Genomic DNA, 23,383 nt, shown 5'->3' with positions numbered 1-23,383 from the left:
AAAAATACTTTAAGTAGGTCCTTGTGAATTTCAAGGGGTAACATTTGGAACATTTACTTGTGAAATGTGGATTTTCACACATCCTCTTGTCATTTACCACCGTTTTCTGGGGTCTTAAAGTTGCTTAAAAAATTCTCACCTTTGAATTTGTGGGCATTTTTGAAGGACTGTTGTAAGCGCAGTTTTAAAGACAGAGGTTTGATATGGACAATGTATGTTCCCAGTCTGTGTATGTTGTTGTTTGAAGACTGATCCTCTGTGATTAACTATTGAGAAGATATGTCTTTAAAATGGAAAAAGTTGAAGTGGGTGCCATCTTTGTCACGTTATACCAAAAAAGTCACGACTCACCACTGTATTATCAACAGTTTTGGAAAGATGTCTGTTCTTAACATATCCAAAAACTGGGATGGTATTCTGCCTCATTTGGTCACAATTATTTTTTTTTAAAATCCACTGTTGTGTGACTTCAACAGCTCCTATGAAAAACTGATATTGGGGGGCAACTTTGCCATGTCATACCAAAACAATGACTGCAATCACCACAATTAACCTAATAGTTTTGTAAAGATTAGATGTCTGTTTGTAACATATTCAAAAACTGGGATGGTGTTCAGCCTCAATTTCCTTTAATGACTCTTTAAAAACCCTTTGCTGTGTTACATCAGCAGCTCCTTTAAAACCACCTAAGTCCCATGAATTACCAGGGGCGGAGCTATAGGGGGGCAAGCAGGGCATTTGGCCAGGGCCCTCCTGAATTTGTGGTAGGGGCCCTAATCATGACCTTTGCAGACTGTTGGGTGCCAATCTATTTGGGCTGACACTGTGAATGACAGGCAGTTGGACTTGGGGCATTTTTGATACAATACATTTGACTTGAGTATTTTTGAAGCACAGAATGCGGCAGAGAAGAAGAAGCAGTTGAGTGATTTATATACCATTATTATTTTTATTTTTATTTTAGCTTTTAGGTAACTACATTTTTAGGTAACTAAATGTTCCTGAATGAAAGGTTATGGCCACGTGTTTAATCCTCAACACTGTATGAGTTACTATTTTGCCATTATACCGTAGAGAAAGTCTTGAATTGGATTAGCAATACATGAATAGAACCATTCTGATTTGTCAAGTAGCATTTAGCATTGCCAACACATATACTTGATACAGATGGATGTTTGCCCAAATTTATTTCAGCACTTGATTTTCTCTTGATCACTTCTGTAACTTTACTCCGTAGATGTAGATATCAACCGTTAATAGTCATAGTCATAGGGGGGGGGGGGGGGGGGGGGGGGGGGGGGGGCGCACCTTGCATCAATTTTTTCTTCTTTATTTTTGTTCACAGACGCGTTTCGGCGTGTGTCTTCCTCAGTGTGCAGGTTGCTAAACCACTGCAATGCTTACTGACTGAAGTATCAATATTTGATGTTCTACCTTATCTTGATGAGTTTGCTCAAGTGGACATACATGTATACATGGGAGTGAAACACAAGTAAAAGTAGAAAGGTTAATCACATGATCAAAAGTAACATCTCCTAAACAACTCAAAATAATCCACAGCAGGCCTCAGAACTGCATCGACATTGATAAACAAGATTTTAAGCGTTGTTATGACTTAGAATAAAGTGCATTAACATGTGGTGATAGTCAGGATAGGGTATTTTGTTTCAAGATCTACGGGGATGTTTCAGTCATTCAACATTTCATCACTTTATTCCAGTATTTGGTTTTCAGTGCTTAAAGATGAAGTTTACACACGTCTATAACCTTTGATTTACTGAAATGTAGTTGCAGTAAAAGCTGAGAAAAAACCTCTCACTCATCAGCCACTTTTACTTTTCTGCCGTATTATATTGAGTGTGTCGAAAATGCTCAAGTCAAATATCTTGTATCCAAAATATTTACTCAAATTGCTCAAGTCATTCACAGTGGCGGAACAATTGCACATAGGGCCTCATGGCAAATACTGGTAGATAGGGCCCCCATGTAGCCTGCAAAGATCAGAGTAGGGGCCCCACCTCAATAGAGCAGCGAGCTGCAGATGTCACACAGCCGTTTTTACAAATCCATTCTTAAAAAGTGAGAAAGAACTCACCACTATGACATCAACAGTTTTAGAAAGACTCAATGTCTGTTTTTAACATATCCAAAAACTGGGGTGGTGTTCTGTCATTTTTTTATATAACATGGCGAAGATGCCACTGATATCAGTTTTTCATAGCAGCTGTTAGGACTGGGCGGTTAATCGAGTTTTATGGTTTCTCGAGAACTTTTATGAAATCGATTAATATTTTGACATATCGAATATCTCGAGTTTAGGCTGTAAATGCGTAAGATTTCGCCACTCTGATTTCCCTTCTGTGCTGTGGAGCGGTCCGCCCCGCCTCCTCCTTGCGTGTGTTTCCCCCCAACAGAGCTGGCTCCCCTCCCCCTGCTGCTCCTCCTCCCCCTTCCCTTGCTTGTAGCGGCGTGTGTTTGTGTTGATAAACTCTTTCAACATGGCGGCGCCCACAGAAGAAGCCGAAACAGCAGAATTTGTTCCAAAGAAAAGGATGAACAGCTCAATAATATGCCATTATTTCGGATTTAGAGCCTCTGATGAGGAGCATCTCTATAAGAGGCTTTGTCCGTTGGTCCGTCCGTCCGTGACGCTTTTTGTCAGACATCTTTGTCCCATACAACCAGAGTGGGGTAAACCGGCTGTGCTAATACAGCCGTGATGCGTTTCCCAATCATTGGAAACCGCTTCGAAATGATAATAAACAACTAAAATATGATTTAAGTGTTTCTAGAAAGTTACCGCTGTTTTTATAAGTGCATACAGTGACACTAATAAGCGTTTATTACTGCCGTTTTCTGTTTATCACCGCTGCATACTGACGATGCACCATAGATGTGCGATGCACCCCTCGCTTCACAAATAGTGCCGTCTAGGAACAAAGACCGGATTATTTTCGTTCCGTCTGGAAGCGGTCCGGAGTAACGGGCCTGACTCCTGTCTGACTCTAGTCCAGCCTTTGATCTCACATGGTTTAAGCATTTTGATGCTTTGTTATATTTTTTATTTTTGTACATATTATCTTCCTTGCATAGATATCGAGATGTATATCGTATATCGAGATATAGCAGACACTAATCGAGATTATTGTTTTTCTCAATATCGCCCAGCCCTAGGAGCTGTGGAAGTCACAGAGCAATGGGTGTTTAAAAAATCATTATGACAAAATGAGACAGAATACCATCCCAGTTTTTTTATATGTTTACAACATACATCTAATCTTTCCAAAACAGTTGATGATAAGGTGTAGACTGGTGACATTGTTTTGGTATAACGTCTCAAAGATGGCACCCACTTTCAGTTTTTCCATTTTAAAGACTTCATATCTTCTCAACTCTTCATCACAGAGGATCGGTCTTCAAACCCAACGTACAGAGATTGGTTGGGAGCATACTTTGTCAATATCAAATCTCTGTCTTTGAAACTGTACTTCCCAAAGTCCTTCAAAGAAGCCCGACAATTCAAAGGTGAGCATTTTCTGAGCAACTTTAAGCCACCACAAAAAAATGATAAATGACTAGAGGATGTGTAAATGCCCACATATCACAAGTACATATTCCAATTAATATCCCTTGAAATTTGCAAGAACCTACCGTAGCCTCTTACTGCAGCAGGGGTCGCGACGTCAGCGACACTATTCACTTGCTGAAAGTGCTGAACTACATCATAACAACATTGCCATGACATTACAGAGAGCCATAGTGCTGTGCTAAGGGGTTAAGTGTTTCTTTAGATATGGTAATCTGAAAGTGAGCTCTTCGAGGACTCTGTTCAAAACGAGACCTGACATACCAATTTTAATGTCAAAACAGTAAGGAGTTGAGAGCTGCAATTGTGCACCTTCCCTATTGGGAAGTGTGTGAACCTCCTTGATTTTTTTTTGGCCAAATCTGAGATGGTGGTGCAGGACGATTCAGGTGCTGTTTCCACGCAGCAGGATATTTTTTTAGCAGGGTATTTTTTTCTCCTGTTGAGGTGTAAACGCAACATGTGGATAAAAATAAATCCTCCATTGTAACAAATGCGTTTCAGCCCCCTGAAAAGGATATTTTTTTCTCCTGCTTTTTAAAGCTGGATTTTAAATATCTGCTACGTGGAAACGGAAGGCCAGAACCAATGCACAACCAATGCAACCAGGAGGAAAAATATCCACATATAAAAATGTCCAGCTACGTGGAAACAGCACCTCAGTGATTTGGCTTGGAATGACCCAGGTGTTCTAGATCAGCTCATCAACTCTTCTCATTGGTCAGTTTCAAATTTGGTCATTTCAAAAGTTCTCTGCTTTGTTCGCAACTCCTGGCTGCTTGGCTGTTCATGGGGGAATTGTTTGTTCTCCTAATCTTAAATTGGGTTAGCATTCCCTATGCTGCCGCCATTCCCTGAATCTCTGCTTTCCGTGGTGCTCATGGAAATCAGGGGACCATACCGCCAAATCTAATCCATAACTATTCAATAAAGAATTGCATTGAGAATTTCTTGTCTTGTTGTGTTTCTTGACTGTAATGGTCCTGACAGAACTTACAATACAAAAATCTTTGTCTTAGTTTGAAAAACACTTCTGTGAAAGTTTCAAATTTATATCTCATAGTTAAAAATGTTACCCAATTGACATAGTATCCCCTATATTAACCTCCAATTTTGACCTTGAAAAAAAGTATTTTTTAATATGTCATTTAGATATACCAAGGGATTACAAACATGACAATGATTACTATTGACTGGCTCAATTTAAAATGTGGATGTCTATTAAATAAGTTTCTGTTAATGGCCCCCACCCCCCCCACACACACACAAATAAATAAAAAATAAAACATAATTGACCATGTCTGGAGGGTTCACGTACAGTATAGCACATTCAAGCAGCACAGTAGGTTACTCGGTAACCCCAGTTCGCTAAGGGAGATGCAGGAGCCATCTCACTATGTGGAACGCCCTCTGTAAAGAAATTAACAATAATGCTAACTTGACTATTTGTACTGTTGGTGTTGTCAAACATAATATGGCCCTAGATCATAAGTAGTATAGATGTTTACCATGGCTATCACACTGAAACGGTATGAGGTAGTCACAGCAAAGTTCAGTTGTTTAGTCAATATCACTGAACCGTCAGTTGTCACGTCAAATGTATCTGAGGGTGGCTGTGTACAGAGAAGGAAAAAAACATATTTAATGCAACAAGGTCTATACTTAACAACACTACTTCTAAAAAAAGCTGTTTAATTTGCAAACTTACGTGTATGTTGTAGTATATAGTATTGAATTCTGGAGTCGCATCTGCATCAGTGGCTTTGACTTGAATCACCACACTTCCCACTGGCAAAGTCTGTAACAGAAATTAAAAACATTAGAAAAACTCTTGATACTACAACCCGGTTTTTGTAGAAGTTGCCTGAAATTCATTTTTGAAGAGAAAATCAATAATCCTGACAAAGGCAGTGTCCTTACCTCAGAGGCTTTTACACTGTACTCGTGTCTCTCAAATATTGGCGAATTGTCATTTATGTCCTTCACTGTTAGAGTCCGCTGGTTTCTAACCTAAGAGGACAGGAGTGATCACGTGTAACATCTTTTAGGATTGCAGAGTAGATGACTATTGTAATTATACCTAAATTTGATATGTTGCACCTTACCCCATAGGTACTGCATACGATATAGTAGATAAAATGGCGATCATGCTGCAGGAGACAAAATACACACCATGCTCAGAAATTTGAATTAGAAGTTAGATTTTCAAGATTTATAATAATGATATACAAGATAATAATAATGATAAAAATAACTGTTTTTCCAACATTTAGGCTAATTTAATGATCAGGCAGGGGTAAAAATATGTTTTTTTTTTTACTAGCAGTCCCATTCGTATCAATCAATAAATAAGTAAAATCATGTAAACAGTGGGTTAGGGTTACAAGAGGGTGGAACATTCCAGGAACATTTCTGGAAAATGTGTAGCATAGTGGAAGCACAGTGATTTCTAACTTTGACTTATGTAGAGCTTAAGGTTTGAACAGGGGTCCTCAGCAATGACAATGACCTGTGCATAGCCTACCTGATTTTATTGTCTTTAAAAAAAAAAATCTGACGGTGGTGACTAAAGCCGGGCATACACTGTGCTATATTTTCACTCGTGGGTCTTAAGCTTCTGCTCACACTGCACGATGGAATTTCACTGTTTAAAAGTTCACAGCTCACGACTCACGTCCTCACACTACATGAGCCGACAGTCGGATGCGAGCGAAATGCTTCCACCGTACGACGCGAAAAATTGGGGCAAAAGTCGCACAGTGTAAGCCCAGCTTAAGGCTGTAACGATATTGCATCGAACCGAGGGATCGCGGTACGCAGACCCACGAACCCCTATCGCGAAGCTTCCTCACAGAATCGCAATGTGCCCTTTTAAGGTTGTTGCCCCTCAGTGTACAACACAACAGGCAACATACAAGCAAGAGTTTGCATATGCGCTTAAAAAGACCAGTAGAAAAAGGGCGCACACGTTCGAGTAACAGTTCCATTCACCCCTTTCTCATATAAAATGCTCCTTCCAACCAGCACGTTGTTGTTATCCATTGCCGAGCAACCTCGGTGAGACGAAAAACTTGGGCAAACATCGGAAGATGAAGGACAAATTAACAACAGACTAAGAAGGCTTTTATAAACGTGTCTAGATTTTTAGATGCGTCCCAGCATCTCTATAAGAGGGTCTGTCTGTCCGTCCGTCCGAAACGCATTCCTTCAATTGTTCCTACTGTGGCCACAAGGCGGCAGAGTTGCCATTTTGGACCGGAGCGAATGCGTGCAAGCCAGAACGTATTACCAAACAGGCAAGACGGCTGATAGCATTGTGAGACAACTGAGGGCGGAGCGAATGCGTGCAAGCCAGAACGTATTACCAAACAGGCAAGACGGCTGATAGCATTGTGAGACAACTGAGGGGGGCATTCAATTTTCGCCATTGTTTTGCGTTTGGACAATGGGAGGCAACTTTATTTTGGTTCGTCAGAAACTCGCGGAAATGAACGATTTAGAAGTTGGCAGGCAGTTTTTGACACAGATGTTTGTGCTCGGATAGAGAGGCGTTTGCATTGCATAACGCTCCACGGCATGGAACCGTAATTAGTTGACAGGCGACCCGCAGCGCATACAGCTCTTCCTCTAAACGTCGACCTGTAACATTTGGTTATAGCTTTTCTCCTTTCAAAACATTCACATTTTCATTTGTGCGTGGATAGAGGGGCGTTTGCTTTGCATAACGCTCCACGACATGGAACTGTAATTAGTTGATAGGCGACCCGCAGCGCAGCTCTTCCTCTAAACGTGGACCTGTAACATTTGGTTAGCTTTTTTTTCTTTCATAACATTCACATTTTCCTCCGCTTTTCTCCAGTCCACAAACTCGGGTTCAGAGGTCTGTGTGTAGCCTACGAGCCTCCCTTTTAATATTCCCAGCGAGTTTACTTCTGCCTTTTCAGTACCCTAGTCAGTTTACGCTGTGCACTGGAGCATGGTGCTCGAACTACAAGTAGACAGCTGGGCCATTTGACATACGGTGTGTTTAGCCTACTCGTAGCCTACAGGGAGGTTCTTTCGTTGGCGGGCTCGTACCCCACAGGTGCTTTTCGCTGCGCTCAGAGAGAGCACAGGACAGAACGCGTCTTTCGTAATTGCTTTGTAGTCGTGTGAATTTGGTAAACTCTGGCACGGGAGCTCACTGCTTTGTGCCTTGACGGTGAAGCTGGTTTTGAAAAATAAGCGCACATTCACCTAAAGGGTGAACCCATAATGATTCACCAAAACTTTTATTTATTTATTATTTGTCGATGTTTAAATTCTTTCCCACATGCACATGATGCTGAAATGGCATGATACTAAAGGTTGATACTAATAAATGTCTGGTCATTTGTAATGTAGCCTACTTCATCTATTTGAAATCATATGGTTCTTTTCCAAATCCAAGAATGATAAGCTTATTATAGCCTGAACTGCAAAAAATAAAGCCATGTCTTGCCATTTTGCTGCCTGCCACATTATTTGGAGTGTCCATGATGACCAATAAACAAAAAGTACATCCTCAGGGGGGCGTTGACAGGTTAGGAGGAGGCCAGGGGGGTGTTTGTGGGGGGGGGTTGGGGGATTGCATTGTTGGAACTGGCATAGAGGGACGCATCTGTTGTCCGCCTGTCGGCCTTGTTTATTCATGCATGCGCGATGTATTGCGAGTGGAGTTTGACGTTGGAGCGGAGCTAGAGAGATAGAGCGAGAGAGAGAGAGAGCGCACGAGATGTTCCGCCTGCCTATACACCAGCCTGGAATCGCTTGTAGGGAGGTGCTCGAAGCACGAACGTTGAGGTCGATAGGCAGGATATTATGCAGCATTATTTCTTCCCACATTAATGTTAGGCTATATTGTAAAATTATCGCCAGCATAAACAGAAAGCATGCTCCATTTCAGCCTCTGCATTCATTCTCGCTCTTGACAAAATGTCAAATCACAAAACAAAACAAAAAATGTGCGCGCAGTGAGAACTAACTGAGGTTCATTTCGAGTTTTGATTGTAGGCTACGGGCAGGCGCTGCTGCACGATCAAAAAAAACTACGGAAATATTTAACTTAATCAAAATTAAGTGTTGCATTTCTTTAAATAGCCTAACTTAATACAACATGTTTCCTGACGATATATGGCCAGTGTTGTTTAAATGTTTGGATATTAATTGGATAGGCCTAATGTTTGATAAAGTAAGACAGCTGCCAATGACCATACACCCTGACCAACCCCCCCCCCCTCTCTTTCTCTCTCTCTCTCTTTATCTCTCAACATATGATCTTAGCCTATTTATAAGCCTTTTCCCTTGGTGAACTAATATCCCTTATTTATCTGTGTTGTGTTTTGGTTGCAGTGGTAGCCTATATCTGCAACATCATTCAGCCTTGTAAACCTACAAAAATAATGCAGGCAGGTAAATGCAAAATAGATATTAATTACAAAGTATATATATAATTCATCTTCTTTCTTCATTTCCCTGTTTTCCTTTCATTTACATTTGTTAACTTTGTGAAGCACATTGAGTTGCACCTGTGTATGAAATGCGCTATATAAATAAACTTGCCTTGCCTTGCCTTGCCTTCTTATTTTTATTTTTTTTTTTTTTCTATTTTTTTGTGTGAAATCGTGGGGCATATCGAACCGTGGGTCATACATCGTGATACAAACCGAATCGTGGGTTGGGTGTATCGTTACAGCCTTAGTGGTGACGAATATGCTGGACACATTTTGAGCAATCAGAAAATAATGTTAAATATTGTTTTACACTATGTGCATATCTGTAGAACCATTTCAATACGCTCTTCCATGTCATGGTGATACTATTCAATTTCATCAGTGATTTTCTTATTTTAAGTCAATTGAAATGATGATGTCTGTCCTTGAACAGTCATTTTTACAGGGTATGAGCATGTTTGCCGCCATGAAAAGTAATACAATTACACTTACATATTTCAAACAACTGTGCATTTGTGTAACAGACCCCTTGGTCTTTGCCTATATTCATTTTGTAAATGAAAATGTAGTTGATTTTCAACAGAATTAGCATGTTTTTTGCTGTTACATGTTTTTGCCTTAAAGGGACAGTTTGGTCAATTTCAACATGCAGTTGTAATGCTCACACTACCCTGGGCTTGTCAGTGCCTGGGATTTTTTCTTCTTCTTCTTCAGCCGTTTCCGAGATCCTGGTCATTGTAATGGGGGCAGCTCTTTGTTTACATTTCAACAAAACATTTTTATTTATTCCCAAAAACATCCAAAAGGTTATAAAACATCAGCAGACAACTAGCAAACAGCAGTACCTTTTGGGAAAATATTTGGAGTTGGCCTATGTTTCATTTTTAAAATGTGGCATCACCAGGTACTGACAAGTCCAGGGTAGTGTGAGCATTACAACTGCATGTTGAAATTGACCAAACTGTCCCTTTAAGGAAGAAAAATCCGCACTCACAAACTGCGTCTCATTATTTATTTATATTACCACCATGTCCAAAAAGCAAACGCGTTTCGGCTATCAAGCCTTCATCAGTGCGTGGACATGTTTTTGCCGAACTTTCAAGAATNAGTGAAAGTATTAAGTTGAAACAGGAACTTGTATTCAGATTAACTTGCCTTCTTGGTGGCTCGTATTCAGTGCTTTACTGCATTTGTTTTTGAAAAAAATATTAATTTTTAATTGCAAAATAATTAGAGGGTGGCTAATACAAATGTAAAATAGGGCTAACGACAGCCCTGGTCCTATACCTGAACACTCAATTTTCCATCAGTATGATTCATTTTGAAATGTTTTTCCTTGCGTTGTTTTATCTTATTGGATGTTTATTTCATTTCACTGATCCCCGTCCTAACTTGAGACGTGTTGCTGTAATCAAATTAGAAATGAGTAGGCCTACATGTGTCCTCCGAAACAGTATTTTTCTCGGTAACACTAAATATGTCGTCTTTACACTATTCCCTATAATGAATGGATTGAATATTTTTTTAATGTATTCATAGTTTACCAAGTGTCCCAACTTAACCGTTGGGGTTTGTATATCGCTTCAGTACTATGTTGCAAAATTCTTGTCTTGCCAAAATCTGCCCTTTCTGTGTTAATTAAATTAGTCTTTCTTCAGTGCAAGTAATTTATTTTTGTACATAAAACTTCATTTATGAGGGTAGTAGCTTTCATATGAGCGACTTCTGAAGCCAAGTGATTAATTGAACCATCAGCTGTTGTTCCCACAACATGGATAGGTGACAAAACTTCTGGCAAGGGTTATATAGTAATAGGTGAATTAATTGGATTTAAAGCCAACATTTTCATCTACTATTCTTTTACTTACTTCAGTCAGTGCATCTGCATCCAGGGGTTTCCTTGTGCTCACTGTTGCAAATGAATCCCCAACTCTGTGGCTGAGTTCCAGGAAGGAGAGACAGACCGGGCATGATGGAGACTCAAGGGATAAACTTACTTGTAGCAGCGGTGTTTCAATATGCTCTACTGTACCTGCAATGAAGGTTTTTTAAATGAAAAAAAAGATCAAATACACATTTTAATTGATAATATTTTTTATCAGCAGACACGTAACTAAATCGTGATGGCTCATTACAGCATGGGTATTCCCAAGACATTCCCATGAAGACTGTGGGCTAGAAATCATAACTTATCTGTAAAATGAGTTTCTTTGTAAAGTGCTGAATCCAAATCTGCCTGTTACCAGGGAATAAATCTGCTCCCTTGGCCACTACAGGGGGAGCTACTACAGGGGGAGCTATTTTGCTTATTTATAGGCAGAAATAAAAGTTAAGAAAAGTGCACGTACTGTACACATTTGGCACAAATGTTCATTCATATTTTTAAAAAATGACCTTGGCCATGCAGAAATCCAAGATGACCACCATTTTTTAAGATGGCCACCCTCTGCACTTATAAATGAGGCCACAAATAGGTTTATTTATGATAGCATAAAATGTGGCTAATGCAAATGTTAACAGCAATCCAATTTTGAAAGAAGAGCATTGACCATTGGGCACGTAAGTCTCCACCCCTTCCGGGCGGCTCATGGGGCTGGCAACGCAAAAACTTTTGACTGGGCTGTAATGGACTGATCAAAGCTATTTCCCGATCCACCTCGCATTTCCCTGTTGATCACACATATGCTGTGCCTCGGAATTAATAAAAAAACAATATGCTGTATTTTCATGGATGCAACATTCAATTTCAAACGGGGGCAGGTCAAAATTACAGTTCTTTTACAGTCTAGGCTATGATTTCTACCACATTCCCCCACAAGCGCATGATTTTGTTTGAGGAGTAACCATAGCGACGAGCACTCTTTTAGTTCGGCTACTGACGTGTATGAGGGAAACATGGATTCAGTAACGCCCATGTTGCTTCACCAGAGCTCTTGCCGCCGATTCATAAAACATTAAGGAGTATTGGCCAATCAGAGTGCGGCTGTGGTGCTGTGCATTGTATGGAAAAACTTCCTGGGTAATTTTTAGATGTCTGCTTACTCAGCCTGATCTCCAAAATTTGGGACACGACATCTGTGTCCAGGAGCACGGATTTGGCCAAAATTCTGTGCGCCTGGACACAGAATTGTTTTCCGTGATGGACATAAGGAAGTGCTTTCTATATTCCCACAGCACTGTGTTAACTCTATCATTAGAAAATATATACCAAATGCTAATTCTAAACAAAATAATGCTATAGCACACTGATTCTCAAAACTATGGGCCACGGCCCTCTGGTGGGCCGTGGCGGCATTGCAGGTGGCCCGCGAGAGGTCTGGCAAAATTATTCTCATATTTACTCACATGGTGTTTAGATATTCACATTATCTTGTTTAGTTATCTTGTCTCTTTCTTGTCTGCCTCCAGAAACTTCAGCACACTTCATTATTTGGTGTTTTGTGGTAAAATGTACTGGATTTATGTGCAAACATTTATGTGTCATTTCAATTGCGGAAGTAATTTTCTACCGCAAATTAATTAGCGCAAGTTAGGTACAGTGTTACATTTTCTATCTAGTGAGAACTTTGCCGTTTTGGCTTGCTACAGTTGGCTATTTCCTCCTAACTGTTAATAGCGCATTTAGTATTTAAATGCATATTTCTCTGAGCTGTGAATGCTGGCTTGTTTCATGCTAATTTCATATGCATTTAGGAGGCCCCTCAGTGGCCACAACTTTTTGAAAATAGGCCCTAACTTATTGTTCATCATAACAATATATTATATTACATTACATTACATTACATTATATTATATTATATTATAAGTATTATAAGATATAATATAATAAATGATTAGAGTTATATTGGGCTGTATGGTTTGGTGGGCCCCAGAATTTTTTCATATTTCAAAGTGGGCCTTGGTGTTCTGAAGTTTGACAACGGCTGCTATAGAACAGTGTTAATTTTGACAGGATTTTTAAATTTAGTTTTAGTCTCTTCAACTAATTACTATTACATTCATTTCCTCTTGTTTACACTTCTCTATAAAATCAATAACAGTAGTGTTATAATGCACTTTTTTTGACAGCTGAGTTTGATGAGTTTGATGAGTGTAGGAAGATGTTTTATGAGTGTATGATGTAGTGTGACAGGTTAGGCCAGGTGTGTGTGTGTGTGCATCAGTAGATGTCAAGTCTACATGATATGTAGATGACAAGTGAAGTTATGGTGTGTGTAGTGTTTCAGTTGGTCAAAGAGGAAACGTTGTGTCAACTTGTAGATGTCAAGTATTCATGATATGTAGATGTCAAGTGAAGTTATGGTGTGTGTAGTGTTTCTGTTGGTCAAAGAGGAAACGGTGTGTCAACTGTGTAAGCAATTAATCAGATGAGTGTAAGTGTGTTGTGTGCGAGCACATCTGTTGTGTGAATGCAGTTGCTGCGTCTGTACGATGTGAATCGGTGAAGAGTCCAGCGATTCTGTGGGCCAAAGAGGCCTACACGGTGTATTCCATTCACTGGTGGGTGGAGTTTAGGGCCTACATGTGTGAGGGGGTGTGAGTGTGTGTGTGTGTTAGAGTGTGTGGTGATATTGTTTGTTGTTGTTTTTAGCAGGGCCTGTGAGGGTGTGTGTGAAAAAAGCAGATGGGGTGAAAGTGTACTTCCTTTCACGGATGGGATCCTAATTGAAAATGTGTTGGACTGTAATACTAATTGTAAAAGTGTTGGTCAGTAATTTTCCCTCTCTTTTCCTCTGGCACCTCTCTCTCTCTCGCGCGCGCGCGCTCACACACACACACACACACACACACATAACATTCCTCTGTTGTGCCGGGAAAACAATTCAGAGGGTGAAAGTGACTATGTAAATCAATCGAATTCAGTCAAGGGTGACTAGTACTACCCCTGTCTCTCTCTCAGACACACACGGTGCAGTGTGACCATCCTGAGACCTGGTGTGGTGGAAGTGACTATGTAAATCAATCGAATTCAGTCAAGTGTGACTAGTACTACCCCTGTCTCTCTCAGACACACACGGGGCAGCGTGATCATCCTGAGACCTGGTGTGGTAGTCAGAGCGAATTACGATGTGTGGTGGAAGTTTCAGCATGGCCAGACTGTGGCTATTCAATAGTAAATGCTACTAATGCTAGACTGTGGCTATTCAATAGTAAATGCTACAGTTGGTAAGACGGTGCAGTGACTAGTGGGGTACCATGACATATGGTTCTTTTCACTCTAAGTTTGCTGAAAATATAACATTCCTCTGTTGTGCAGAGAAAGCAATTCAGAGGGTGAAAGTGTACTTCCTCTCACAGTTGGTTTCCTAATTGTAAATGTGTTGGGGTGCGATTCATTCATTCTAGTAAGTCTAGTAGAGTAATAGAGTAGAGTAACTTTATAAATACCCAGGGGGAAATTCAGGTGTCCAGTAGCTTACATAAATACACAAATAAACAAATGCCCACATGGACATTTCAAGACACAAATAACACAGGAATAGTCAGGGAGGGGAAAATAGTAAATAGAAATACTAAAGATAAGGAATGTGAAAATGTAATATGTAAAAAATGTAAAAAGGTAATTGTGCAAAAAGACATTCTGTGACTTGGGATAGACCATGTGCAGAAAAACATGCTCTGTCAGTTAAGGTAGACGGTCTTAACATGACCTGGAACAAGTGTTGACAGATACATCTAAGATATAGTATAGTATGTATCAGGAAGTTTGTGTTTGTGTAATGGTCAGCGTATGGGAATACCATAATGGCACTGTCTCTCTCTCTCTCACACACACACACACACACATAACATTCCTCTGTTGTGCAGAGAAAACAATTCAGAGGGTGTAAGTGACTATAGTCCCCCAGTGTGTATGTGCGTATAGCCATGGCTACGAATCAGACTGACTACCCTGCCACAGTATGTGTGATGAATGTCACAGTCTCTGTGTGAGTGCGTGTGCGTGTAGCCATATATCTACAAATCAATCAGAGTGACTACCCTGTCCGTGTATGTGGTTTACGTGTTGGTTGCACGCAAACAGATTTGCGACCATCCCGCTTGATTGCAACCAGATGATCACCAAGGTGGCTGTTTTTGCAGGCGGTTGAGTGAGAGCATCCTGCCAGGCAATTAATGCTTAATGTGAGGCCGAGAGGATACAAACAGGTCTCCCTCTGTGTGTATTCAGACTTGCAATTACAATTTCAGGAGGATTTAGGCCGCATTAACACATTTCAGTACATCAAGTTCAGTTTATGTTGCCCCCAAGGTGAAATTTGGTTTGTAGCAGGTATTTAAAAACATTCAGGACATACGACTGGAACCAATACACACAATTAAAAATCCAAAAATGAACTGATGATATTGAACAAGAGGATAATTTTTTTTTGAACAACATGGTTATAGCTTAGTAAATAAAGGAGCATTTGCAACGTTAAGTCCATTGCTTTGGAACTCTAAACCTTATGCCTGATGGTATAAGTTCAAACTCCCCATACAGAGGGTGATCCACATAGTCTAAAATTGCATCCGCTTTCCTTTGGATGTGGTGATAAAACAGTGCGCTGAGAGGAGTCTGCTCCTCCCCTATGACCTTCCCAGCTTCTGTGACGAGTCAACCCAACTTGTTGCATTCAGCAAGTTTTAGGTTACCAAACCATACAACAATAGCAAAAGACAGGGCGATTCAATAAATGATTTATAAAACAAAGATATCATTTTTTTCTGCATACATTAAAGGTGTTAATTTCCCTTCAAATGAATAGAGACGCTGCATCATGCAACATGTATTTTTCTCTTATGGCCGAGCTACGCATGGTAGGTGTTGGTTTGAGGCCAGCCTTTTTAAGGTGTTTTAGTGAATAGGATGGTGACACCTCAGTTTCAAGAGAGGGGGGTTGCACTGTTTCAGAAGCCCATGTGTAGTTGTTTTTACTTAGTGATTTAGACAGAGTGATGTCTGAAGGCTTGTTCTAACTCATTTGATTTTGTGAAAGTTTTGAGAGGTGTAATGGACATGGGTAGCCTATGTCCAATTCAGTCATGACTATGTCATGTCATAGAGTACAGAACTTTTTTGTCATCTCACCTGGAAATTAATGTAATGCTTGGGGTGTGTAATTTTTAAAAGGGATTCCTAACATATAATGCATTTTAAAATGCTACTGTAACATGGTTGTCACATGGATTAAGTAATTTTCTGTTCAAATGCACCATAGCAGATGGGAGTATATATCTGTAACTGTAAAGGCTTGTTTGTTCATCCAGGAGTCAAATGGAAAGGTCTCTACTGACTATCTGCCCAGTCCCAACCAGAAAACGTATTTCTTTAAAATTATTCTTGTAAAGGTACATTGCTAATTTCAAAGAACATTTCCCGCGAGAATTAAATACCTAAATGCTTAAATGCTATTCTTCATGCATGGCTTCTGTGTCTAGCACAATACCGGCCATTATGCTGCAAATTAATCCAACACGGGAAGGCTATGTAAAGTAGTTAAAAAAAAAGAATACCATGAACAAACACAATTTCCATTCTTTTCCAAAGGCAAATTTTAAAATGTCAAATTATTCATGAAACATATATTATTTACAATGTTAAAAGTCTGTTATAGTAGCCTATAGTACCTTGAGTAAAAGTTATTAGTTATTTTACACCAGTGTCGAACCTTTCAAATGTAATATACTTCAGTGTCACAATGCACCAAACACTCATCAGCACTACATTCCTTTTCAATTACATCAACCCTGCTTAAAGAACTAGATTCATATTCAAATTCACAATTTTAAAAAGTTAAAATGTTAAGCTACTCTATAATCAACTGCAATGTACAAACGCCACATCCAACTTTCTCTAATGTGTAAAAAATACAGGCGGAAAATGCAACTAGGCCTACATTGTGTAAATTCAGTACCTCACCTACAAAGTCAAACACACTTAATTTCAAATGCAATGTGTGTGAAAGCTACTTAGATTCTTTGATGTATTGACCTCTCAAGACTTAGACAATATTTCATTTATTGAATGAACTATCACTTGTCACCAATCATCATCGAACACATTGATCTAGGAGAGGTATGTTATGGGAAATGGAGAAAATGCTGAACAAAATCTACAAATGTTGCCCTTCGTTTCTGACTGATTGATATTTGTATGCATTTTCATTTTTTCTCTTCATCTGATTACTCAGTATTCAGGCTTAGGTGTGTAATTGTGTGAAACAAGTGAGTCAAGATGTACAGAAGTAAAAGTAAAAAGGTTAATTAAAAATACAGCACATTAGTGATACAAGCAACTCAATTAAAATAATTTGAGTAGCCTAAATGTAATTACCTTCCACACCTGTTCTCTACTATAACTGTACTGTACAAGCAAAGCAGCAAAGCTGCAAAGAAGCCACCAACGGCAAAGGAGCCAACAATCTAAAGCTACACTGTATTCCAGGGGCAATCACACCACCCATCCAAATATTCTCTGGAGTAGACAGACTTGGATCCACCTCACAAGTTAAAGAATATTGTGTCATTCCACAGTCAAAATCTCAGGATAAGATAAAAATCCATATATCCAACATTAACCAATTTTAACCCAACCTCACACCACAGCGCACCCAACATCTATCGTCTACACTAGACTCAACCACACAAACAGTTCAAATGTTCTCATGCATAGCTTCAAAGTCCAGCGCGGCATAGTAGCCACCTATTTCCCAAGTCTCCTTACCCATACAACCTGATCACACTGATCACCCCATAGCCACTATTGCACCATGGCTGATAGGGTATTTAGTGTGGGTGGCCCAAAAACTCTGGAAAGTCCAAACTTACTGACCGGCTTGCCAACCATGGGGATTGAATGATCTGAGATAATGTTATAATTGCTTTGGTTTTTTGTTTTGTTTTTGTTTTTTGCCTTGGTATGTCCGTTTTCTTCCTTTTTATATAATTCTCTTTTACTTGCTGTGTTATCCTCTAAATCATTTAGGGTGGGTTTATATTTTGTGATATATCCTTTCATGGTTCATGACTATGACATGTCTTTTCACAGGTTATTGTCAATTCAGAATTCCCCCATCTCTTGAGATCCTTTTGATTTTCCCTGATTTTTAATCATACCCTTGCTATCTCTCTATCCTATCTTCTCAGCTTACTCTTGGTCTTGGGACTGAAAATAGTAGGTGTGAAAACTTCACACCTTGACTGGGGAGTGCCACTGTAGTTGTTATCTCGTTACTGCCTCTTTCTGAGCAGGAAACACCCGATTTTCAAGAGGATGAGGCACCCAAATATCTACTTGAGTATTCAAGTTTTAGATCCTGTGTTTTACTGTGGTAAAAAAGAGCCGACAGTAAGAGATTCCATCTTCAAGTCTTTTAGAAGAGATGAAATATTGTATTTTTGCTGAAGTATTTAAAGTAAATATAAAAACATGAAGTATCTCAGCAGCTCACAGACACATACATTGATACATATTTTATATTTCACAGTCTTTATGACATTTATGACCGTACAGTGCATACCCTAATAATACATTTGTCATTTATTAAATTTGTCAATCATGGCACACCATTGAGTAGTACATATCAAAGTTACAACAGCATGTTTTATTACACTTTTCCATTGCTTGAGCTTTTTTGTGTGAAACATGACTCATACAGGTAAAATTTCACGCACAAACAAAGCCTATACCACTACACCGACACATAAGAGTCACATTTTGACACTTAATATATGCACGGAAAACAATTAATGCTGGCAGCAAATGCCTTAATACATTTTACTTAATGTCAACTTGTCCATGTGGATATCAACTGACCCAGAGTAGCACAGCAGCAAATGAAAACACTGTTAAATCTGTATTAAGTTAAAAAAAAAAAAAAAAAAAAGCATCAGTTATGTTTTATTGTTTGCTTTTTTCGGTTCCGCAAAAGACACATATTTATAAGAGTGATGTATTTAAAACTATAGATTAAAACAATGCACTTTACAAGTCAAACAAATAAGCCTACTCTGGTCAAAGATTGTCATGTATAACTCAAGACATATCTTTTCTAGGACTGGGACTCAATTAAATTTTTAATCGAATGAATCTATAGGCTTTGGAATAAATTAATCAAATGAATCACATTTTAATAGCGTTTAAATATCTGACCTGAGAACAATGACCTTTTTTTCACATAAATTTCGAATAATTTCAATCAATAAGCTTCATCTAAAAATATTATTCATTTTTAAAAGAAGAGAAAACTCTTCTCAATTTCAACAAGCTGTTCACCATCAGGCAGAATTATGTAGCTATATTATACTGCGATTATTTTTTTTTAATCGCGTTAATTTATCGAATTGCGTGATTAATTAATCAATCGAAGTGAACGTGTTAATGTCTCAGCCCTAATCTTTTCAAATAACTGGACATATCATTCACTAAAAATCTCTTGCCATGATGTGGTAAACAATCTGTCACTGACCATATTCGTATTTTGCTATGATAATTCGAGTTCATTTAGAAACAAAATGTAAAGCACTTCAATATACCCACAGAAATTGTAAATGTTAACCCTTGATGAGTAATGTTGTTAAATATTGAGAGAGTTTTTGTTCTTGTAGGAGTCCAGAAACTAATTGAAAGTGTCTTGTGAAAAACAGGGTGACCTTATTTAATCAAACGCCCTATAGGGTGTCTATTTTGTCCAATACAGATGAATGGCATACATTTTGCACAAGTGTCATATATTGTTAATTCGTTTTATTTGTGTTGTTGGTGAGAGTTATTTCACTTACATTTGATTTTAAACATTTGGATTTTGTTTTCTATGTAGTATTTTTACTTAATTAAAAGAAAACTGGCATCACTTGTACCACTGGTGCACATAATGACATAGGCCTAATACATTCTGTATGCCTGTGCATATTCAGAACAAACTCGGAATTCATGGTGGAAAAGTTTCTTTTGATTTGGTTATCATTTTTTTTTGTCCAATCTGATGGCACAGCACAGACTAGCTTGAAAGCGTTCACTTGAAAAATATTTTAAAAAGCAACACAGGAGCAGTGTGTGAACCTTCATCTTTATTTTCACAGCACAGTCCAATTTTCCAGGTAGTCAACAAATATCATGCACAAACAATCAGTTAAATCCATGGTTTATTTATACAACCTCAGTGCCAAGTTGTTGTTTGTGTGTAATATTGTGTAAAAGATTGTTTTGAAGGCTTAATGGAGGTTTATAAGTTCTAAAATAAAAATTAAAATAAATAATATGACTAGTGTCTTTTTCTTATAGTTGGTGTTAGGTGTTTGGCTACATTACTTTTAATGGTATTAAGGGGAGTATTATGGGTTGTTGGGTAATGTGGGGTTGACATTTTGAGCAATGCAGGGTAAAAAAATATATATATATAATAAAAAAGGTGAAACAACCAATTATGTGTATGTATAGAATATGAATCGTAAGCAGCAGCAATCATATAACATGGTCCTAGCCTACAAAAGACTTGAATCGAAATATATCAAAGGCTAAACACACGTAACAGTGATTTTTAATAAGGCTGGGAATTCGCAGCAATCTCATGATACACCACATATCACAATACAGGAGTCACAATACAATACCCATAGCGAGTAGACTACATGTAATACATTATGCTTGGCATTTTTTTCTCCTATGGAGGGTAGCAACAGAAAGCCACAATGCAGGGAAATTACAAATACGTAAATGAGGTCTTTGAACTCAACAGTGTCAATTCATATCATCATGATACGATACGTATATCCTTATGAGGTTCAAAACATGATATGGTCATGACATTTTGCACACACTCTAGTTTTTCAACAGAGCATTTAAGGTGAAACACACACATAGGCCTACTCTAAATCTAACAACAGGCCAAGCCATTGTCACACCTATTCCTTTCTCTCACACCTCCATACCAATTTCACACATGTTTCTCTCAAAGCACTCATCTAGCCTCTGCATAAATGCTACAGACTTTATCACAACATTTGTTTACTTATATCTCAAATTCAACCATGTCATGTGAACCCTTCCACCTACCATCTTCCATTGGTTGCTAGTGGTATCGATGCATTTTGGATAATTTGGCCACTCACTTAGGCCTATATTCTATGATGGAGTTTTCAGAAGCCAAGAAAACACTATTTTCCGACCCACAGCATACTCTCCAAAAAATGTGTTATTTGAGTCATCATAAACTAAAAGTTTAGGGGTTTTTTGTTTGGTAATTGCAAATGTGTGCTTGCTGGTGTGGCGCCTGATTATCATGACTTCCAAATCTCTTGGGTCCATGTTTTGACTAGTTGCTTGAAGTGACTTATTTCCTTTCTTTTTTTGTGTTTGTTTTTTGTGAAGAACATTGAGTTGCATTGAGCAAAATGTAAATATTACAGCAGTATTCTCTGTGTTAATGTCGTTATATTGGCCCATACACCTCACGTGCTTAGCATGACCTTCAGAACATCATAGGAATCATGTCCTTAAACCATTTTAATAGACCATATTAGAGCTCCATCACGTAACGGCCACATTAGAGCTCCAGTACCTCAATGTGCTTCACAAAAAACAAACACAAAAAAGAAAGGAAATAAGTCAATTCAAGCAACTAGTCAAAACATGGCCCCAAGAGATTTGGAAGTCATGATAATCAGGCGCCACACCAGCAAGCACACATTTGCAATTACCAAACAAAAAACAAAAAAAACCTAAAACTTTTAGTTCATGATGACTCAAATAACACATTTTGTGGAGAGTATACTGTGGGTCGGAAAATAGTGTTTTCTTGGCTTCTGAAAACTCCATCATAGAATATAGGCCTAAGTGAGTGGCCAAATTATCCAAAATGCATCGATACCACTAGCAACCAATGGAAGATGGTAGGTGGAAGGGTTCACATGACATGGTTGAATTTGAGATATAAGTAAACAAATGTTGTGATAAAGTCTGTAGCATTTATGCAGAGGCTAGATGAGTGCTTTGAGAGAAACATGTGTGAAATTGGTATGGAGGTGTGAGAGAAAGGAATAGGTGTGACAATGGCTTGGCCTGTTGTTAGATTTAGAGTAGGCCTATGTGTGTTTCACCTTAAATGCTCTGTTGAAAAACTAGAGTGTGTGCAAAATGTCATGACCATATCATGTTTTGAACCTCATAAGGATATACGTATCGTATCATGATGATATGAATTGACACTGTTGAGTTCAAAGACCTCATTTACGTATTTGTAATTTCCCTGCATTGTGGCTTTCTGTTGCTACCCTCCATAGGAGAAAAAAATGCCAAGCATAATGTATTACATGTAGTCTACTCGCTATGGGTATTGTATTGTGACTCCTGTATTGTGATATGTGGTGTATCATGAGATTGCTGCGAATTCCCAGCCTTATTAAAAATCACTGTTACGTGTGTTTAGCCTTTGATATATTTCGATTCAAGTCTTTTGTAGGCTAGGACCATGTTATATGATTGCTGCTGCTTACGATTCATATTCTGTACATACACAGAATTGGTTGTTTCACCTTTTTTTATTATATATATTTTTTTTTACCCTGCATTGCTCAAAATTTCAACCCCACATTACCCAACAACCCATAATACTCCCCTTAATACCATTAAAAGTAATGTAGCCAAACACCTAACACCAACTATAAGAAAAAGACACTAGTCATATTATTTATTTTAATTTTTATTTTAGAACTTATAAACCTCCATTAAGCCTTCAAAACAATCTTTTACACAATATTACACACAAACAACAACTTGGCACTGAGGTTGTATAAATAAACCATGGATTTAACTGATTGTTTGTGCATGATATTTGTTGACTACCTGGAAAATTGGACTGTGCTGTGAAAATAAAGATGAAGGTTCACACACTGCTCCTGTGTTGCTTTTTAAAATATTTTTCAAGTGAGCGCTTTCAAGCTAGTCTGTGCTGTGCCATCAGATTGGACAAAAAAATGATGACCAAATCAAAAGAAACTTTTCCACCATGAATTCGGAGTTTGTTCTGAATATGCACAGGCATACAGAATGTATTAGGCCTATGTCATTATGTGCACCAGTGGTACAAGTGATGCCAGTTTTCTTTTAATTAAGTAAAAATACTACATAGAAAACAAAATCCAAATGTTTAAAATCAAATGTAAGTGAAATAACTCTCACCAACAACACAAATAAAACGAATTAACAATATATGACACTTGTGCAAAATGTATGCCATTCATCTGTATTGGACAAAATAGACACCCTATAGGGCGTTTGATTAAATAAGGTCACCCTGTTTTTCACAAGACACTTTCAATTAGTTTCTGGACTCCTACAAGAACA

The 23,383-nt window shown here is 38.5% G+C and overlaps 1 long non-coding RNA gene across 1 annotated transcript in view; it reads right to left on the bottom strand.

Moving 5' to 3' along the window:
• Positions 1–5,686: 5,686 nt before the first annotated feature.
• LOC134448949 (uncharacterized) overlaps positions 5,687–23,383 on the bottom strand; it is a 33,935-nt gene continuing 16,238 nt past the window's right edge. Inside the window, exons 2-3 of the long non-coding RNA XR_010034877.1 lie at positions 10,926–11,089; positions 5,687–5,736 (exon numbers count right to left, since the gene is read on the bottom strand). This is a non-coding gene — a long non-coding RNA (uncharacterized LOC134448949). The remainder of the gene's footprint in view (positions 5,737–10,925; positions 11,090–23,383) is intronic.

Source organism: Engraulis encrasicolus, chromosome 1 (assembly GCF_034702125.1).
Source record: "Engraulis encrasicolus isolate BLACKSEA-1 chromosome 1, IST_EnEncr_1.0, whole genome shotgun sequence".
Taxonomy (NCBI): Eukaryota; Metazoa; Chordata; class Actinopteri; order Clupeiformes; family Engraulidae; genus Engraulis; species Engraulis encrasicolus.
Note: the sequence above shows the minus strand (reverse complement) of the source record. Positions and strands in the feature narration are given on the sequence as shown.